Genomic DNA, 15,336 nt, shown 5'->3' on the forward strand with positions numbered 1-15,336 from the left:
TCCTGCACCTATTTTCTATGTTTCTGTGTTTCTAATAGCAAAAGGATAATGAGGGATAAAATTGGTCCATTAGAGAGTCAGAGTGGACAGTTATCTGCAGAGCCAAAAGAGATGGGGGAGATATTGAACAATTTATTTTCTTCGGTATTCACCAAGGAGAAGGATTTTGAATTATGTGAGGTAAAGGAAAGAAGTAGGGTAGCTATGCAAACTATGAGGATCAAAGAAGAGGAAGTACTGACACTTTTGAAAAATATAAAAGTGGATAGGTCTCCAGGTCCTGACAGGATATTCCCTAGGACATTGAGGGAAGTTAGTGTAGAAATAGTCGGGGCTATGACAGAAATATTTCAAATGTCATTAGAAACGGGAATAGTGCCGGAGGATTGGCGTACTGCGCATGTTGTTCCATTGTTTAAAAAGGGTTCTAAGAGTAAACCTGGCAATTATAGACCTGTTAGTTTGACTCAGTGGTGGGCAAATTAATGGAAAGGATACTTAGAGATAATATATATAAGCATCTGGATAAACAGGGTCTGATTAGGAACAGTCAACATGGATTTGTGCCTGGAAGGTCATGTTTGACTAATCTTCTTGATTTTTTTGAAGAGGTTACTAGGGAAATTGATGAGGGTAAAGTGGTGGATGTTGTCTATATGGACTTCAGTAAGGCCTTTGACAAGGTTCCTCATGGAAGGTTGGTTAAGAAGGTTCAATGGTTGGGTATTAATGGTGAAGTAGCAAGATGGATTCAACAGTGGCTGAATGGGAGATGCCAGAGAGTAATGGTGGATGGTTGTTTGTCAGGTTGGAGGCCAGTGACTAGTGGGGTGCCTCAGTGATCTGTGTTGGGTCCACTGTTGTTTGTCATGTACATCAATGATCTGGATGATGGTGGTAAATTGGATTAGTAAGTAGGCAGATGATAGTAAGATAGGTGGGGTTGCGGGTAATGAAGTAGAGTTTCAAAGTCTACAGAGAGATTTATGCCATTTGGAAGAGTGGGCTGAAAGATGGCAGATGGAGTTTAATGCTGATAAGTGTGAGGTGCTACATCTTGGCAGGACAAATCAAAAAAGGACGTGCATGGTAAATGGTAAAGAATTGAGGAATGTAGGTGAACAGAGGGATCTAGGAATAACTGTGCATAGTTCCCTGAAGGTGGAATCTCATGTAGATAGGGTGGTAAAGAAAGCTTTTGGTGTGCTGGCCTTTATAAATCAGAGCATTGAGTATAGAAGTTGGGATGTAATGTTAAAATTGTACAAGGCATTGGTGAGGCCAATTCTGGAGTATGAAGTACAAAGATGTCAACAAAATGGAGAGAGTACAGAGGAGATTTACTAGAATGTTGCCTGTGTTTCAGCACCTAAGTTACAGAGAAAGGTTGAACACGTCTTTATTCTTTGCAGCGCAGAAGGTTAAGGGGGGACTTGATAGAGGTCTTTAAAATTATGAGAGGGATAGACAGAGTTGACGTGGATAAGCTTTTTCCACTGAGAGTAGGGAAGATTCAAACAAGGGGACATGACTTGAGAATTAAGGGACAACATTTTAGTGGTAACATGAGGGGGAACTTCTTTACTCAAAGAGTAGTAGCTGTGTGGAATGAGTGGAAGTGGTGGAGGCAGGTTCGATTTTATCATTTAAAAATAAATTGGATAGGTATATGGAAGGGAAAGGAATGGAGGGTTATGGTCTGAGTGCAGGTAGATGGGACTAGCTGAGAGTAAGTGTTCGGCACAGACTAGAAGGGCCCAGATGGCCTGTTTCCGTGCTGTAATTGTTATATGGTTATATGGTTATATAAATGCAAAATGTAAAATCTACTGATTACATAAAGTACATATAGTGTGTGTCAATAAACTGGGGGAAGTTCAAACATAGCCCGGGTATTTTACAGTGGGCTTACGGATATGACCTGCACACGTACGGTACAGTCATGCATCTTTTCCCATCACCGGTGACACGATCGGTGGTAAAATAAGTGCAGGAGATTGAAACAGCATCCCCGGTGATGATACAGGAAACCTTAGCACAGGTGGAGCCGGTGTAGTCATAGGCAAAGCGACCGGATCAGAAGTAGATGGTAGTGTTGGTATGGCCAGGCAATGCCGCTGGATGGGGATGGACGTCAGGATAATACGGAGGTGGTGATGGTTCATTTATAGGCGGGAGGTATTGCCTATTATTGTCTGTAGGTGCTGCCATCGGCATTGGCCAAATATGAACGTTGCTCGGAGGCAGTTCCAGAAATAATATCGAGTCGTTTGCTCCATTAGTTGTTTTGCGCTTCGGACGGCTCGTTCAGCAAATCCGTTGGACTGCGGAAACTCAGGGCTGCTGGTGATATGTCGAAAGTCCCATGGTTGTGCAAAGTTTTTGAAAAGCTGGCTGGTGCCGTTGTCGGATAGAAGGTGTGCAGGGGAGCCGTGCACGGAGAAATGGCGTTACAACTTGCAAGAATGCATCCCCCTACAGCCTAGCGGTCCGAATTTTCTTCGATATTCACCAAGGAGAAGGATATTGAATTATGTGAGGTAAGGGAAACTAGTAGAGTAGCTATGGATACTATGAGGTTCAAAGCAAAAGAAGTACTGACACTTTTGAAAAATATAAAAGTGGATAAGTCTCCAGGTCCTGACAGGATATTCCCTAGGACATTGAGGGAAGTTAGTGTAGAAATAGCCGGGGCTATGACAGAAATATTTCAAATGTCATTAGAAACGGGAATAGTCCCCGAGGATTGGCGTACTGCGCATGTTGTTCCATTGTTTAAAAAGGGTTCTAAGAGTAAACCTAGCAATTATAGACCTGTTAGTTTGACTTCAGTGGTGGGCAAATTAATGGAAAAGATACTTAGAGACAATATATATAAGCATCTAGATAAACAGGGTCTGATTAGGAACAGTCAACATGGATTTGTGCCTGGAAGGTCATGTTTGACTAATCTTCTTGAATTTTTTGAAGAGGTTACTAGGGAAATTGACAAGGGTAAAGCAGTGGATGTTGTCTATATGGACTTTAGTAAGGCCTTTGACAAGGTTCCTCATGGAAGGTTGGTTAAGAAGGTTCAACTGTTGGGTATAAATGCAGGAATAGCAAGATGGATTCAACAGTGGCTGAATGGGAGAAGCCAGAGGGTAATGGTGGATGGCTGTTTATCGGGTTGGAGGCAGGTGACTAGTGGGGTGCCTCAGGGATCTGTGTTGGGTCCTTTGTTGTTTGTCATGTACATCAATGATCTGGATGAAGGTGTGGTAAATTGGATTAGTAAGTATGCAGATGATACCAAGATAGGGGGTGTTGTGGATAATGAAGAGGATTTCCAAAGTCTACAGAGTGATTTAGGCCATTTGGAAAAATGGGCTGAAAGATGGCAGATGGAGTTTAATGCTGATAAATGTGAGGTGCTACACCTTGGCAGGACAAATCAAAATAGGACGTACATGGTAAATGGTAGGGAATTGAAGAATGTCAACAAATTTAAATGGTAGGGAATTGAAGAATACAGTTGAACAGAGGGATCTGGGTATAACCGTGCATAGTTCCTTGAAGGTGGAATCTCATATAGATAGGGTGGTAAAGAAAGCTTTTGGTATGCTAGCCTTTATAAATCAGAGCATTGAGTATAGAAGCTGGGATGTAATGTTAAAATTGTACAAGGCATTGGTGAGGCCAAATCTGGAGTATGGTGTACAATTTTGGTCGCCAAATTATAGGAAGGATGTCAACAAAATAGAGAGAGTACAGAGGAGATTTACTAGAATGTTGCCTGGGTTTCAGCAACTAAGTTACAGAGAAAGGTTGAACAAGTTAGGGCTTTATTCTTTGGAGCACAGAAGGTTAAGGGGGGACCTGATAGAGGTCTTTAAAATGATGAGAGGGATAGACAGAGTTGATGTGGACAAGCTTTTCCCTTTGAGAATAGGGAAGATTCAAACAAGAGGACATGACTTCAGAATTAAGGGACATAAGTTTAGGGGTAATATGAGGGGGAACTTCTTTACGCAGAGAGTGGTGGCGGTGTGGAATGAGCTCCCAGTGGAAGTGGTGGAGGCAGGTTCATTGGTATCATTTAAAAATAAATTGGATAGGCATATGGATGAGAAGGGAATGGAGGGTTATGGTACGAGTGCAGGCAGGTGGGACTAAGGGGAAAAAAATTTGTTCGGCATGGACTTGTAGGGCCGAGATGGCCTGTTTCCGTGCTGTAATTGTTATATGGTTATATGGTTATATGAATTATAAAATCTAATGGCTACAAGGGTGAAGGATCTCCTGAACCGCTCCGTTCTACAGGGCAGGGAGAGGAGCTGGTTGTTGTTCCGAGTGCTCTTTTGACTCTCCAGAATTACATGGAGGGGATGCCCGGGGTTTTTCAGGATGGCCTGCACCTTGTGCCTCATACGCCTCTCAAGCACATCCATCCCAGAGTCTACTCTCCCCTCCAGCATTGAGCTAGCTCGTTTGACCAGCTTCTTGTTTTTTTCACTAATGCTGTTGCCCCAGCAGACAACAGCGTAGAAAATAACACTTGCAACCACAGTGTTGTAAAACATGTGCAGCATCTCATTACACACATTAAAGGATTTGAGCCTTCTGAGGAAAAAGAGTCTGCTCTGGCCTTTTTTGTAGAGGGAGTCAGAGTTGACAGACCAGTCCAGTTTGTTATCAAGGTGCACTCCAAGGTATTTATATGTCTGCACCACCTCAATGTCAGCCCCAGCAGCGTTGACCGGCTGAAGGGGGAGCTTGGACTTGCCAAAGTTAACCACCATCTCTTTAGTCTTAGTTGTGTTCAGGATGAGACAGTTCTCTTCACTCCAGGCACAAAAGGAACTGGTCAAGTTCCTGTATTCCTCCTCCTGCCCGTTCCTTACACATGCCACAATCGCTGTATCATCTGAATATTTCTGTACGTGGCATGTGTCAGACTTATAGTTAAAGTCTGCTGTATACAGGGTGAAGAGGAACGGGGCCAGAACCGTTCCCTGTGGGGCTCCAACATTGCACACCACTGTGCCAGAGACACTGTCCCCCAGCTTGACAAACTGTGGTCGACCCGTCAGGTAGTCGTATATCCAGGAGATAAATGTGGAATCCACCCCCATCTTCTTAAGCTTGTCATTCAGAATCAGGGGTTGGATGGTGTTGAACGCACTTGAGAAGTCGAAGAACATAATCCTCACATAGCCACCGGGTTTGTCCAAAAAGGAGTAGATCCGGTGCAGCATATAGAGGACTGTATCATCCACCCCAATGTTCTCCTGGTATGCAAACTGTAGTGGGTCGAGTGCGTGCTGGACTTGTGGTCTCAGGAGACGAATGAGTAGCCGCTCCATTGTTTTCATGATGTGGGATGTAAGGGCCACCGGTCTGTTGTCGTTGATCTCGGTCGGCCGCCCTGCTTTTGGAAACGGCACGAGACATGATGTTTTCCACAGACCTGGTACCCTCCCTGACTGGAGGTTCAGGTTGAAAATGGTCTGGAGCGGCTCCGCCAGCTGAGCCGCACAGTCTTTTAGTAGCCTGGGACATACACCATCAGGGCCAGCTGCTTTACCAGGGCCCAACCTCCTCAGCTCAGCTCTCACCTCGTCCGCCGTGAAGAACAGTTGAGGAGATGCCGGCATAGGAGGTGCTGCAGCTGTGGTGTTGGGGGGGGCTGCCTCGTGGAGGTGATGGTGGGGGAGAGGCTGCACCTGTAGAGGTGGGAGGGGATACCAGATCAAACCTGTTATAGAAGGATGTGCACCTTCAGCCGCTTACAACTTGGTGCTTGGGTTCAGATTCCCCAGTCACCTATGGCTTGTGTAGAAAAATGACCCCACACTCCCATCTCACCCTTCTCTCTCCCCTCTTCTCTCTCTCACCCCTCTCTCTCTCCTCTCTTTCCCTCTCCCCCTTCTCTCTCTCCCCTAGCAAAAGGATTTGAGTATAGGAGCAGGGAGGTTCTACTGCAGTTGTACAGGGTCTTGGTGAGACCACACCTGGAGTATTGTGTACAGTTTTGGTCTCCTAATCTGAGGAAAGACATTCTTGCCATAGAGGAAGTACAGAGACGGTTCACCAGACTGATTCCTGGGATATCAGGACTTTCATATGAAGAAAGACTGGATAGACTCGGCTTGTACTCGCTAGAATTTAGAAAGTTGAGGGGGGATCTTATAAAAACTTACAAAATTCTTAAGGGGTTGAACAGGCTAGATGCAGGAAGATTGTTCCCGATGTTAGGGAAGTCCAGGACAAGGGGTCACAGCTTAAGGATAAGGGGGAAATCCTTTAGGACTGAGATGAGAAAAACATTTTTTCACACAGAGAGTGGTGAATCTCTGGAACTCTGTGCCACAGAAGGTAGTTGAGGCCAGTTCATTGGCTATATTTAAGAGGGAGTTAGATGTGGCCCTTGTAGTTAAAGGGATCATGGGGTATGGAGAGAAGGCAGGTACAGGATACTGAGTTGGATGATCAGCCATGATCATATTGAATGGCGGTGCAGGCTCGAAGGGCCGAATGGCCTACTCCTGCACCTATTTTCTATGTTTCTATGTTTCCCCCTTCTTTCTCTCCCCCTCCCCTCTCTCCCTTGTCCCTCTCCCCCTCTTCTTTCCCCCCCTCTCTCTCCCTTCTCTCCCCTCTCTCTCTCCCTTCTCTCTCTCTACCTCTATTTCTCTCCCATCTTCTCTCTCTCCAATAAGAGGAGAGAGAGAGGCCAAAACGCCAAAGAACATTTACATCATAGGCAGAATGGAGACCCTGCCCCAAAGACTTGGTGTGAGAGCTATGACATCTCTGCAACACGACGGGGATTTTCAGCACTTTCCAGAGTGCATCACCTTGATGTTCATCACGCACCTTATCATTGAGAAAAGCGTAAACCAGTCTGTCACGTGTATGACTATCACATAGATTTTCAAACTCGCATTAGCTGGCGATGTGCTTTAAAGAACTGATGCATGCTTCAACAGGCTCACCTTGCCTCTGGCTGATACATCATGAGATTAATGCGTAGCTCACACAGTTGTCTGAACTTGTTCAGTAGGCAGACGGGGTCTTGTATAGATTCAGCCGGAACTACCTGGACACCCGCTGCATGGAACTGAGCTGGGACATAGTGAAAGAAACACCACGGCCATATCGGTCTCTACCACCATCCCTGGCAGCGACTCCCAGGCCACCACCACCTGCTGTGAGTAAAAATTACCTCACACATCTCCTTTAAATCTTGTCCCTCTCATCTTCAAGTTCTGCCCTCTAGTTTTTGACATTTCCTCCCTGGACAAAAGGTTCAGACTGTCTACCCTATCTATGCCTCCCATCATTTTATAAACTACAACCGGGTGTCCTTTTCTCCGCGCTCCAGAGAAAGCAATCTGTTTTTCCAACCTTACAACTAAAGACCTCTACTCTATTTTTCACAAGAAGGGTCGCGATCCAAAACGTCACCTATCCATGTCCTCCAGAGATGCTGCCTGACTTTGTGTCCTTTTTTGCAAACCAGCATCTGCAGTTCCTTGTGTCAGCATCCTGGTAAACCTCCTCTACATCATCCCCACTGCCTTCCCATGATGTGGTGACCAGAACTGCATGCAACACTCCAAACAGGGTCTGACCAAGGTTTTGTAAAGCTGCAACATGACTTCCTGACTCTTGTACGCGATACCCTGTTTTAAGTTGACCCTGGCTGTCCATGATCAGAGAGTAGTTGTGTGTGCTGGACCTTTGATGATTCACACTTCCCAGCAGCTCAGACTCTGCAGGAAGCTCTGTGCAAACTCAGACACATCACCCACCCTGGTTAGTTGAATAGTTTAGTTTAATTTTACTTCGGAGTCACGTGAGTGATTCCGTGAAGATCCCAGCTCAGTGCGCAGGTGCGGCATAATCGCACAGCTGTGTAGAACGCGGCCAGCGGGAGTCGGCAGCTCCCGCATCCAAGGACGTGAGGTAAGTACTTACCTTTATCGGGCCTTGTGGTTTTTGCTCCAGGGGGAGCAAAGCAGCAGAGGAAGCGGCCCCCGTTTCGACTCCAGCGAAGGAGCCGACAGTGGAGGGGGAAAGGCGCAAACGGGACCGCACAGGCTGCGGACCGCTGCAGGGAGCTGCGCTATGCCGGTCCGCTGAACAGCTGTTTGGTAACAGCAGCGGACCGGCGGGAAATTAAAAAACCCGACCGGCAGCCCTGCAGACTCCTGACTAGGAGAATCGCCGCCCGGGAACCGCTAGAATGCCGCCTGAAAAACGGCAGGCAGCCTCTACATACAGGTAAGACAAAAACCTTACCAATTTACAGGTTCTATAGGAATCAACTTCCTCCAACACTGGAACAGGTTGGAGACAGCAAAAATAAGTATGTCTGTCTCCCCAAGCCAGAGGAGGTCATGGAGTTTAAAACCTCCAGGAAAAAAGGGGCACTGGCTGAATGCCAAGGGAACTGACACTCCTACCCCAGTGCTATTGCACTAGCATCTCCCTTATCGAGGGATTGATGCAACAACGGAGTTTGAGCTATGCCTCCTTCAATGTATAGCACACCCTTTTGCTCCCTCTTTTGAGGCTAGCTAAGGAGGCCAGGGCTGGGCTGGCTTAAACGCTGGGCAGGCGGACGAGAACAGCAGTATGCCAGGGGAGCAGGATCAGGAAGAGCTACTGGGTGTCGTGGGCCACTACATGGCTCCTCCACGCGACCATCTTCCCAACAAAGCCCTGCAGGAGTAGGCCTTTCTAGAGGTAAATCCGCAGGCAGCTGGGTCAGCAGACTCGCAGACAAGCTGCGAAATCTGAAGCTCCTAACAGAAGGGTCAAGATGTCACCGCCTTTGCTTGTTTTCCACGGATCATACTCACCTGGCAGGCGAGACGCCATGATCACCAAGGTGGTTCTCCCAGGATGAGACTATCCCGTTGCACTACGAGGGTGCTGACGCCTAAGATGTTCCCAAATTTGGGATACTCGACTAACATTGGTGCATATAAGACCTGCCCGCAACCCCAAGTATACGGGGCTACGCAAACCGCTGCTGCGGGACGAGAGGCAGCTAAACCTGTGCGCCTCATGAGGGCAGGCCATGGAACGAGCAGGACATCGCATCCAACACCCAGCTGGCAGCACCCCTCGGCATCCACCAGCAATATCAAACTAAGACTGGTGAAAGCCTGGTGACCGCTTCACATTACCCCCAAAGTCCTTTTTAGACAGGGGCCCAGAGCGGAGCCGTGGGAAAATGCGCCGCCCCATCGACAGCACCAGCATACCAGCAAACTAGGCCTTCATGAAAAAACAATGAACATGGAGGTAGGTAGTCTGGTTCCTCCCAGTTTACACTAAATAAGGGTGTTCTACTAACTGCAGGGGGGAGCATTTACACTTGATGATAAAGCATGGGTGCAATCACAAATAACTAATATATACTCAACAGTATTAGTGCATATAAACTTGAATTCAAATTGGGCATATTACCGCCAGTTCAGCATGCGCCCAAAGGGCATTTTCTCCCTCTAAAAAGAGAAGTGAGAAGGTCAAGCTGAACTAGAAAGGCTCATTACTAAATGGATCATGGGAGTAAACATGAACCATTGGAATTGTATCGCATATATTCACTAAAACTACAAAAGATGGTGAATGTAACATCATCATTGATCTAATATCACTAAATAAATCTGTTGAGTATATACACTTTAAGATGGAGACGGGTTTTGTCACTGCCAGACATCTGATCTCCAAAGGATACCTTATGGCGAGCATTGATATGGAAGATGAAAACTATCTTATACCCATACACTAGGATCATTGTAGATACCTAAAACAAAACATTTTACCTGGATAATGGATATCCCGGTTAGGGCAACTATGGGAGTATAGAGCATTCCCAATGGTCAATCTCAGCCCCAAACCATTATAACTATTTAAATAGCCATGAAAATATTAAGAAAACAATTAAATTGAATTTGAATCTAATCATGGCATATATTGGATGATATCCTCATATTAGGGGAAACAAAGGGATTAGCTGTGACAGCAGTTCTAGCTACGAAACAGCTCCCTAAAGCACTGAGGTTCATCCCACGCCCAGATAAACCAGTATTGAAGCCATTAACTACCAGGATTATCTGGGCTTCAATATCATTCCATCCATATGACTGTTACTTTGCCAAGGTGCTTGGGTCACTATAATTTAATCATGAATGTACCCACTGAAGCTATATCACAATTACAGTGGTGGGCAGACAATGTTTGGCATAGTTTTCAGCCCTATTATTGTCACCAATCCCAACTTGGTTATTAAAAAACCGATGCCAGTACTTTAGGCTGGGGAGCAACTAAACTCCATATCCAGCACAGGTAACAGATGGACCAATTCAGAATCATCATTACTACACACACCGGGCATCAATAATTTGGGATTGGTGATCGCCTATTGGGCTAAAAAGCATATGCATTTCAAATGCAGCACGTACATATGCGGTTACGGATTGATAATACTATGGTGGTGGCTTATATCAACCATATGGGGAGCACATAATCACTATCGTGCAACAAATTGGAAACAGATCTGGCAATGGTGTGTCAAAAGACATTTTAACTATCAGCTGCCTATTTCCTAGGAAGCTAGAACAGTGGGAAACACCACGTCACGAGTAAAATTTATGATAACATTGAATAGATGTCAAACCCAAAATATCTGCTAAAGGTATTAAGCAGTTTGAAAGCCAGACATCAATTTGGTTGCACAAGACGGAATCACCAGTAACCTATGTATGTGACTTAGGAACCAGAGAGGCAGCAGCGATAGATGCCTACACGCTGGAAGGGGGAATTTCTGCTTTGCCTTCCTCCCTTCTGCCTCATCAGTCGGGCACTTCGTAATACAGATGGGTTCTGTCTCCGAGATATTGAACGTGCCCGACCGGCCTACACAGCCATGGTTCCCAGTTCATCACGACACGGTGGGCGATTCACCTATGGATTTCCCTAGTGGACCATGGTTGCTGACTCAACCCAGTATCAGGCCCAAGGTGGCTCAACAGGTACTGAAAGCTGCCGGAATAGACAATAATACATTTTAATCCCATTCCACTAGGGCAGCATTGATATCAGCGGCTGAACGAATGGACATCCCGGTTGACCACATTCTCAATACGGCAGAATGGTCAAGGGAACAACGTTCAGAACATTTTTTATTGTAAACCGTTGATAAACCTGATTTGTTAAACGCCCATTGCAGGAATGAATATCCATAAAACTACAAACTGCAATACGTTAATTTAAGGCTCAAAATCTAACTCGCAGCTCTTTGGGATGTTGTTATTGTTAACAATCGCCTACCTTTAATGTTTATGGCTTGTGAAAGCAGATCCACGGGGGATTCCGGGCCTACGATAACACTCTCCTCCCCCAAAAACTTCGGCAGTGCGGAAGCCTATGGGTCAACCAAAAACCCCAAGACTGTTACACGGTTTCAAACAGGTACTGAAATCACAGACCTTTGAAGTCTTCACGGAATCACTCACGTGACTCTGAAGTAAAATAGTAAGATTAAACGAGTACTTACCAGTATGAAGTTTGATCTGTATTTTATGAGGAGTTACGGTGAGGTATTACGTGCCCTCCGCTCCCACCCTCAATATATAGATCAAACTAATAAACTGGAGTCTCATGATCTTTACTATCTTACTTCAAATATTGTGTCTATCCTGTGATTTCACACCGCTGCTTCGAAGTATGCCGCACCTGCGCACTGAGCTGGGGTCTTCACGTAATACCTCACCGTTACTCGTTTAATCTTACTATTTATTGTCATGTGTAGATTGACACTCATGTTTAGTTTGAGTTTAACTTTAGTTTTAGCGATACAGTATGGAAACAGGCCTTTCGGCCCACCGAGTCCGTGTAAAGCAAGAATCATCATATACTAGCTCTATCCAACACACTAGGGACATTTTACAGAAGCCAATTAATCTACAAACCTTTACGTCTTTGGAATAGAAACATAGAAACATAGAAATTAGGTGCAGGAGTAGGCCATTCGGCCCTTCGAGCCTGCACTGCCATTCAATATGATCATGGCTGATCATCCAACTCAGTATCCTGTACCTGCCTTCTCTCCATACCCTCTGATTCATTTAGATTAGATTAGATTCTTTATTTGTGGTTGCTGCAGCCATACATATAATAATAAATAACAAAACACACAATAAACACAAATGAACATCCACCACAGTGAGTTCACCAGGGACCTCCTCACTGTGATGGAGGCAAAAGTCTTAAAGTTGCTGTCTCTTCCCTACTCATTCTCCCTCTGCGCTGAGGCGATATGTTGTTACCCCACCGGGCGATGGCAACCGAGCTCCGCGAACGGGCCGGTTCAAGCTCCGCGGCCCGGGGGTGGTCGAAGCTGCCGCCCTCCAGTCCAGCGAACGCAGCTGTTGCCGCAGGAGTTCCAGAAAACAGGCACCGGCCTGCGACCTGCGATCTCCCGACGGTGTCGTCCACTGGCCCGCGGCCGAGCCCCGGATTTAGGTCGCTGCCGCCGGAACGCCGCCTTAGCCACCGGAGCGTCGTCTCAGCCCCGCGTCGTGCCGCTACCACTGGAACGCCGCCGCAGCTCGAAGACGGCCAGCCTCGCGTTGTAAGTCCTGGCTGGCTCTGCTTACAGAGCCTCAAGGTCGGGCGCAGTTGGAGATACGACAGAAAGAGTCGCATTCCCCCCGAAGGGAGAGACAGAAAATCATGTTTCAGCCCCCACCACACATAACATAACCTAATAACCAAAATTTAACTAATACAAGACAAAACAAGGGCCACATCTAACTCCCTCTTAAATATAGCCAATGAACTGGCCTCAACTACCTTCTGTGGAAGAGAGTTCCAGAGATTCACCACTCTCTGTGTGAAAAATGTTTTTCTCATCTCAGTCCTAAAAGATTTCCCCCTTATCCTTAAGCTGTGACCCCTTGTTCTGGACTTCCCCAACATCGGGAACAATCTTCCTGCATCTAGCCTGTCCAACCCCTTAAGAATTTTGTAAGTTTCTATAAGATCTCCCCTCAATCTTCTAAATTCTAGCGAGTACAAGGCGAGTCTATCCAGTCTTTCTTCATATGAAAGTCCTGACATCCCAGGAATCAGTCTGGTGAACCTTCTCTGTACTCACTCTATGGCAAGAATGTCTTTCCTCAGATTAGGAGACCAAAACTGTACGCAATACTCCAGGTGTGGTCTCACCAAGACCCTGTACAACTGCAGTAGAACCTCCCTGCTCTTATACTCAAAATGTGGGAGGAAACTGGAGAAAATCCATGTGGTCACAGGCAGACAGCATCCGTAGTCAGGGTGGAACGTGGGTCTCTGGCCCTGTGAGGCAGCAACTCTACCGCTGTGCCACTGTTGAATCTGGTGGGGATGATAGAATGGGGCAGGGTTGGGCCGCAGGGTCATGTTCTGTGGGAGTGGTTGGCGAGGGATCAGGGTGGGGGAGGATGCAGGGGGGTGGGGGGTGGGGTGAGGTGGTGGTGTGGGATGGTGCGTGATGAGTGGGGGGGTGAGGGTGAGGCTTTAAATCCCTCCCCTTGGTGACACAGTGGGCCTGATCTGTTACCCCGGCAACGGAACCCTGGCGACAGAGCTCTGTGTTTGAACTGGGACGGGAGTCTGGAGCGGGTACAGGGGGTACAGAGCAGCTTGGGAGAGGGAGAGGAGGGGGGGGGGGGAGGGAGGGAGAGACGGGGGAGGGAGGGGGAGAGGAGAGAGAGGGGGGGGAGGAGAAAGGGGGGAGGGAGAGTGAGAGAGGGAGGGAGAGGGAGAGGGAGAGGGAGAGGGGAGACTTGGTGCCTTAATCATAGTGATACAGTGTGAAACCAGGCCCTTTGGCCCAACCTGCCCACACTGGCCAACTGGTTCACCAGCCCGCTTTGACCCATATCCTGTCCTATCCATGAATGCTTTTTAAACATTGTTATAGTACCTGCCTCAACTACCTCCTCTGGCAGCTCATTCCATACACCCACCACACTTTGTGTAAGTAAAGTTGCCCTTCAGATTCCTATTAAATCTTTCTGCTCACATTAAACGTGTGCTGGAGGTACATGGTCCTCAGTTGCTTCAGCTCCAGTGTCGTCTCAGAGGAGATGGTGAAGAGATCCACTCAACGTGACCCCACGGCCAATCGCTAGTCAGCTTTCCATTTGTGCTTGCTGGACTTTGGTGACATCAGGCGTGACCTCATGGGGTGGGGGGAGCGAGAGCTGATGGTCGCAGCCACAGTGAGACCTCCTGCTCTAGGACTCCTCCTCCTGCACCTCCTTGTCCTTGGGTTGATGGACCTTCCCAAAGGTGTCAGGATCAGGACAAGTCAAGGCAGCCATTGGAAAGAAGGGCATTGGGATTCTTGGCTGAATGAACAGAGACGTCAGTGAAAGGTAAGCAGTGTCCATGGACTGCCCCTGCCCCTGCCCCTGCCCCTGCCCCCTGCCCCTGCCCCTGCCCCTGCCCCTGCCCCTGCCCCTGCCCCTGCCCCTGCCCCTGCCCCTGCCCCTGCCCCTGCCCCCTGCCCCTGCCCCTGCCCCTGCCCCTGCCCCTGCCCCTGCCCCTGCCCCCCCTGCCCCTGCCCCTGCCCCTGTCCCTGCCCCTGCCCCTGCCCCTGCCCCTGCCCTGCCCCTGCCCCTGCCCCTGCCCCTGCCCCTGCCCTGCCCCTGCCCCCCCCCCCTGCCCCTGCCCCTGCCCCTGCCCCTGCCCCTGCCCCTGCCCCTGCCCCCTGCCCCCCTGCCCTGCCCCTGCCCTGCCCTGCCCCTGCCCCTGCCCCTGCCCCTGCCCCCTGCCCCTGCCCCTGCCCCTGCCCCCCCTGCCCCCGCCCCGCCCCTGCCCCCGCCCCCCGCCCCCGCCCCCTGCCCCCCCGCCCCTGCCCCCCGCCCCTGCCCCTGCCCCTGCCCCTGCCCCTGCCCCTGCCCCTGCCCCTGCCCCTGCCCCTGCCCCTGCCCCTGCCCCTGCCCCTGCCCCTGCCCAGGCCCCTGCCCCTGCCCCTGCCCCTGCCCCCCTGCCCCTGCCCCTGCCCCCCGCCCCCTGCCCCTGCCCCCCCCCCCGCCCCTGCCCCTGCCCCTGCCCCTGCCCCTGCCCCTGCCCCTGCCCCCCCCGCCCCTGCCCCCTGCCCCTGCCCCCCCTGCCCCCCTGCCCCTGCCCCTGCCCCCTGCCCAGGCCCCTGCCCCTGCCCCTGCCCCCGCCCCCCCCCCGCCCCCTACCCCAGGCCCCTGCCCCTGCCCCTGCCCCTGCCCCTGCCCCCTGCCCCTGCCCCCCTGCCCCTGCCCCTACCCCGCCCCCTGCCCCTGCCCCCCCCCTGCC

The 15,336-nt window shown here is 49.2% G+C and overlaps 1 long non-coding RNA gene across 1 annotated transcript in view; it reads left to right on the top strand.

Annotated features, from left to right (window-relative positions):
• Nucleotides 1-14,264: 14,264 nt before the first annotated feature.
• LOC129707151 (uncharacterized) overlaps nucleotides 14,265-15,336 on the top strand; it is a 24,505-nt gene continuing 23,433 nt past the window's right edge. The window contains exon 1 of the long non-coding RNA XR_008725153.1: nucleotides 14,265-14,420. This is a non-coding gene — a long non-coding RNA (uncharacterized LOC129707151). The remainder of the gene's footprint in view (nucleotides 14,421-15,336) is intronic.

Source organism: Leucoraja erinacea, chromosome 21 (genome assembly GCF_028641065.1).
Source record: "Leucoraja erinacea ecotype New England chromosome 21, Leri_hhj_1, whole genome shotgun sequence".
Taxonomy (NCBI): Eukaryota; Metazoa; Chordata; class Chondrichthyes; order Rajiformes; family Rajidae; genus Leucoraja; species Leucoraja erinaceus.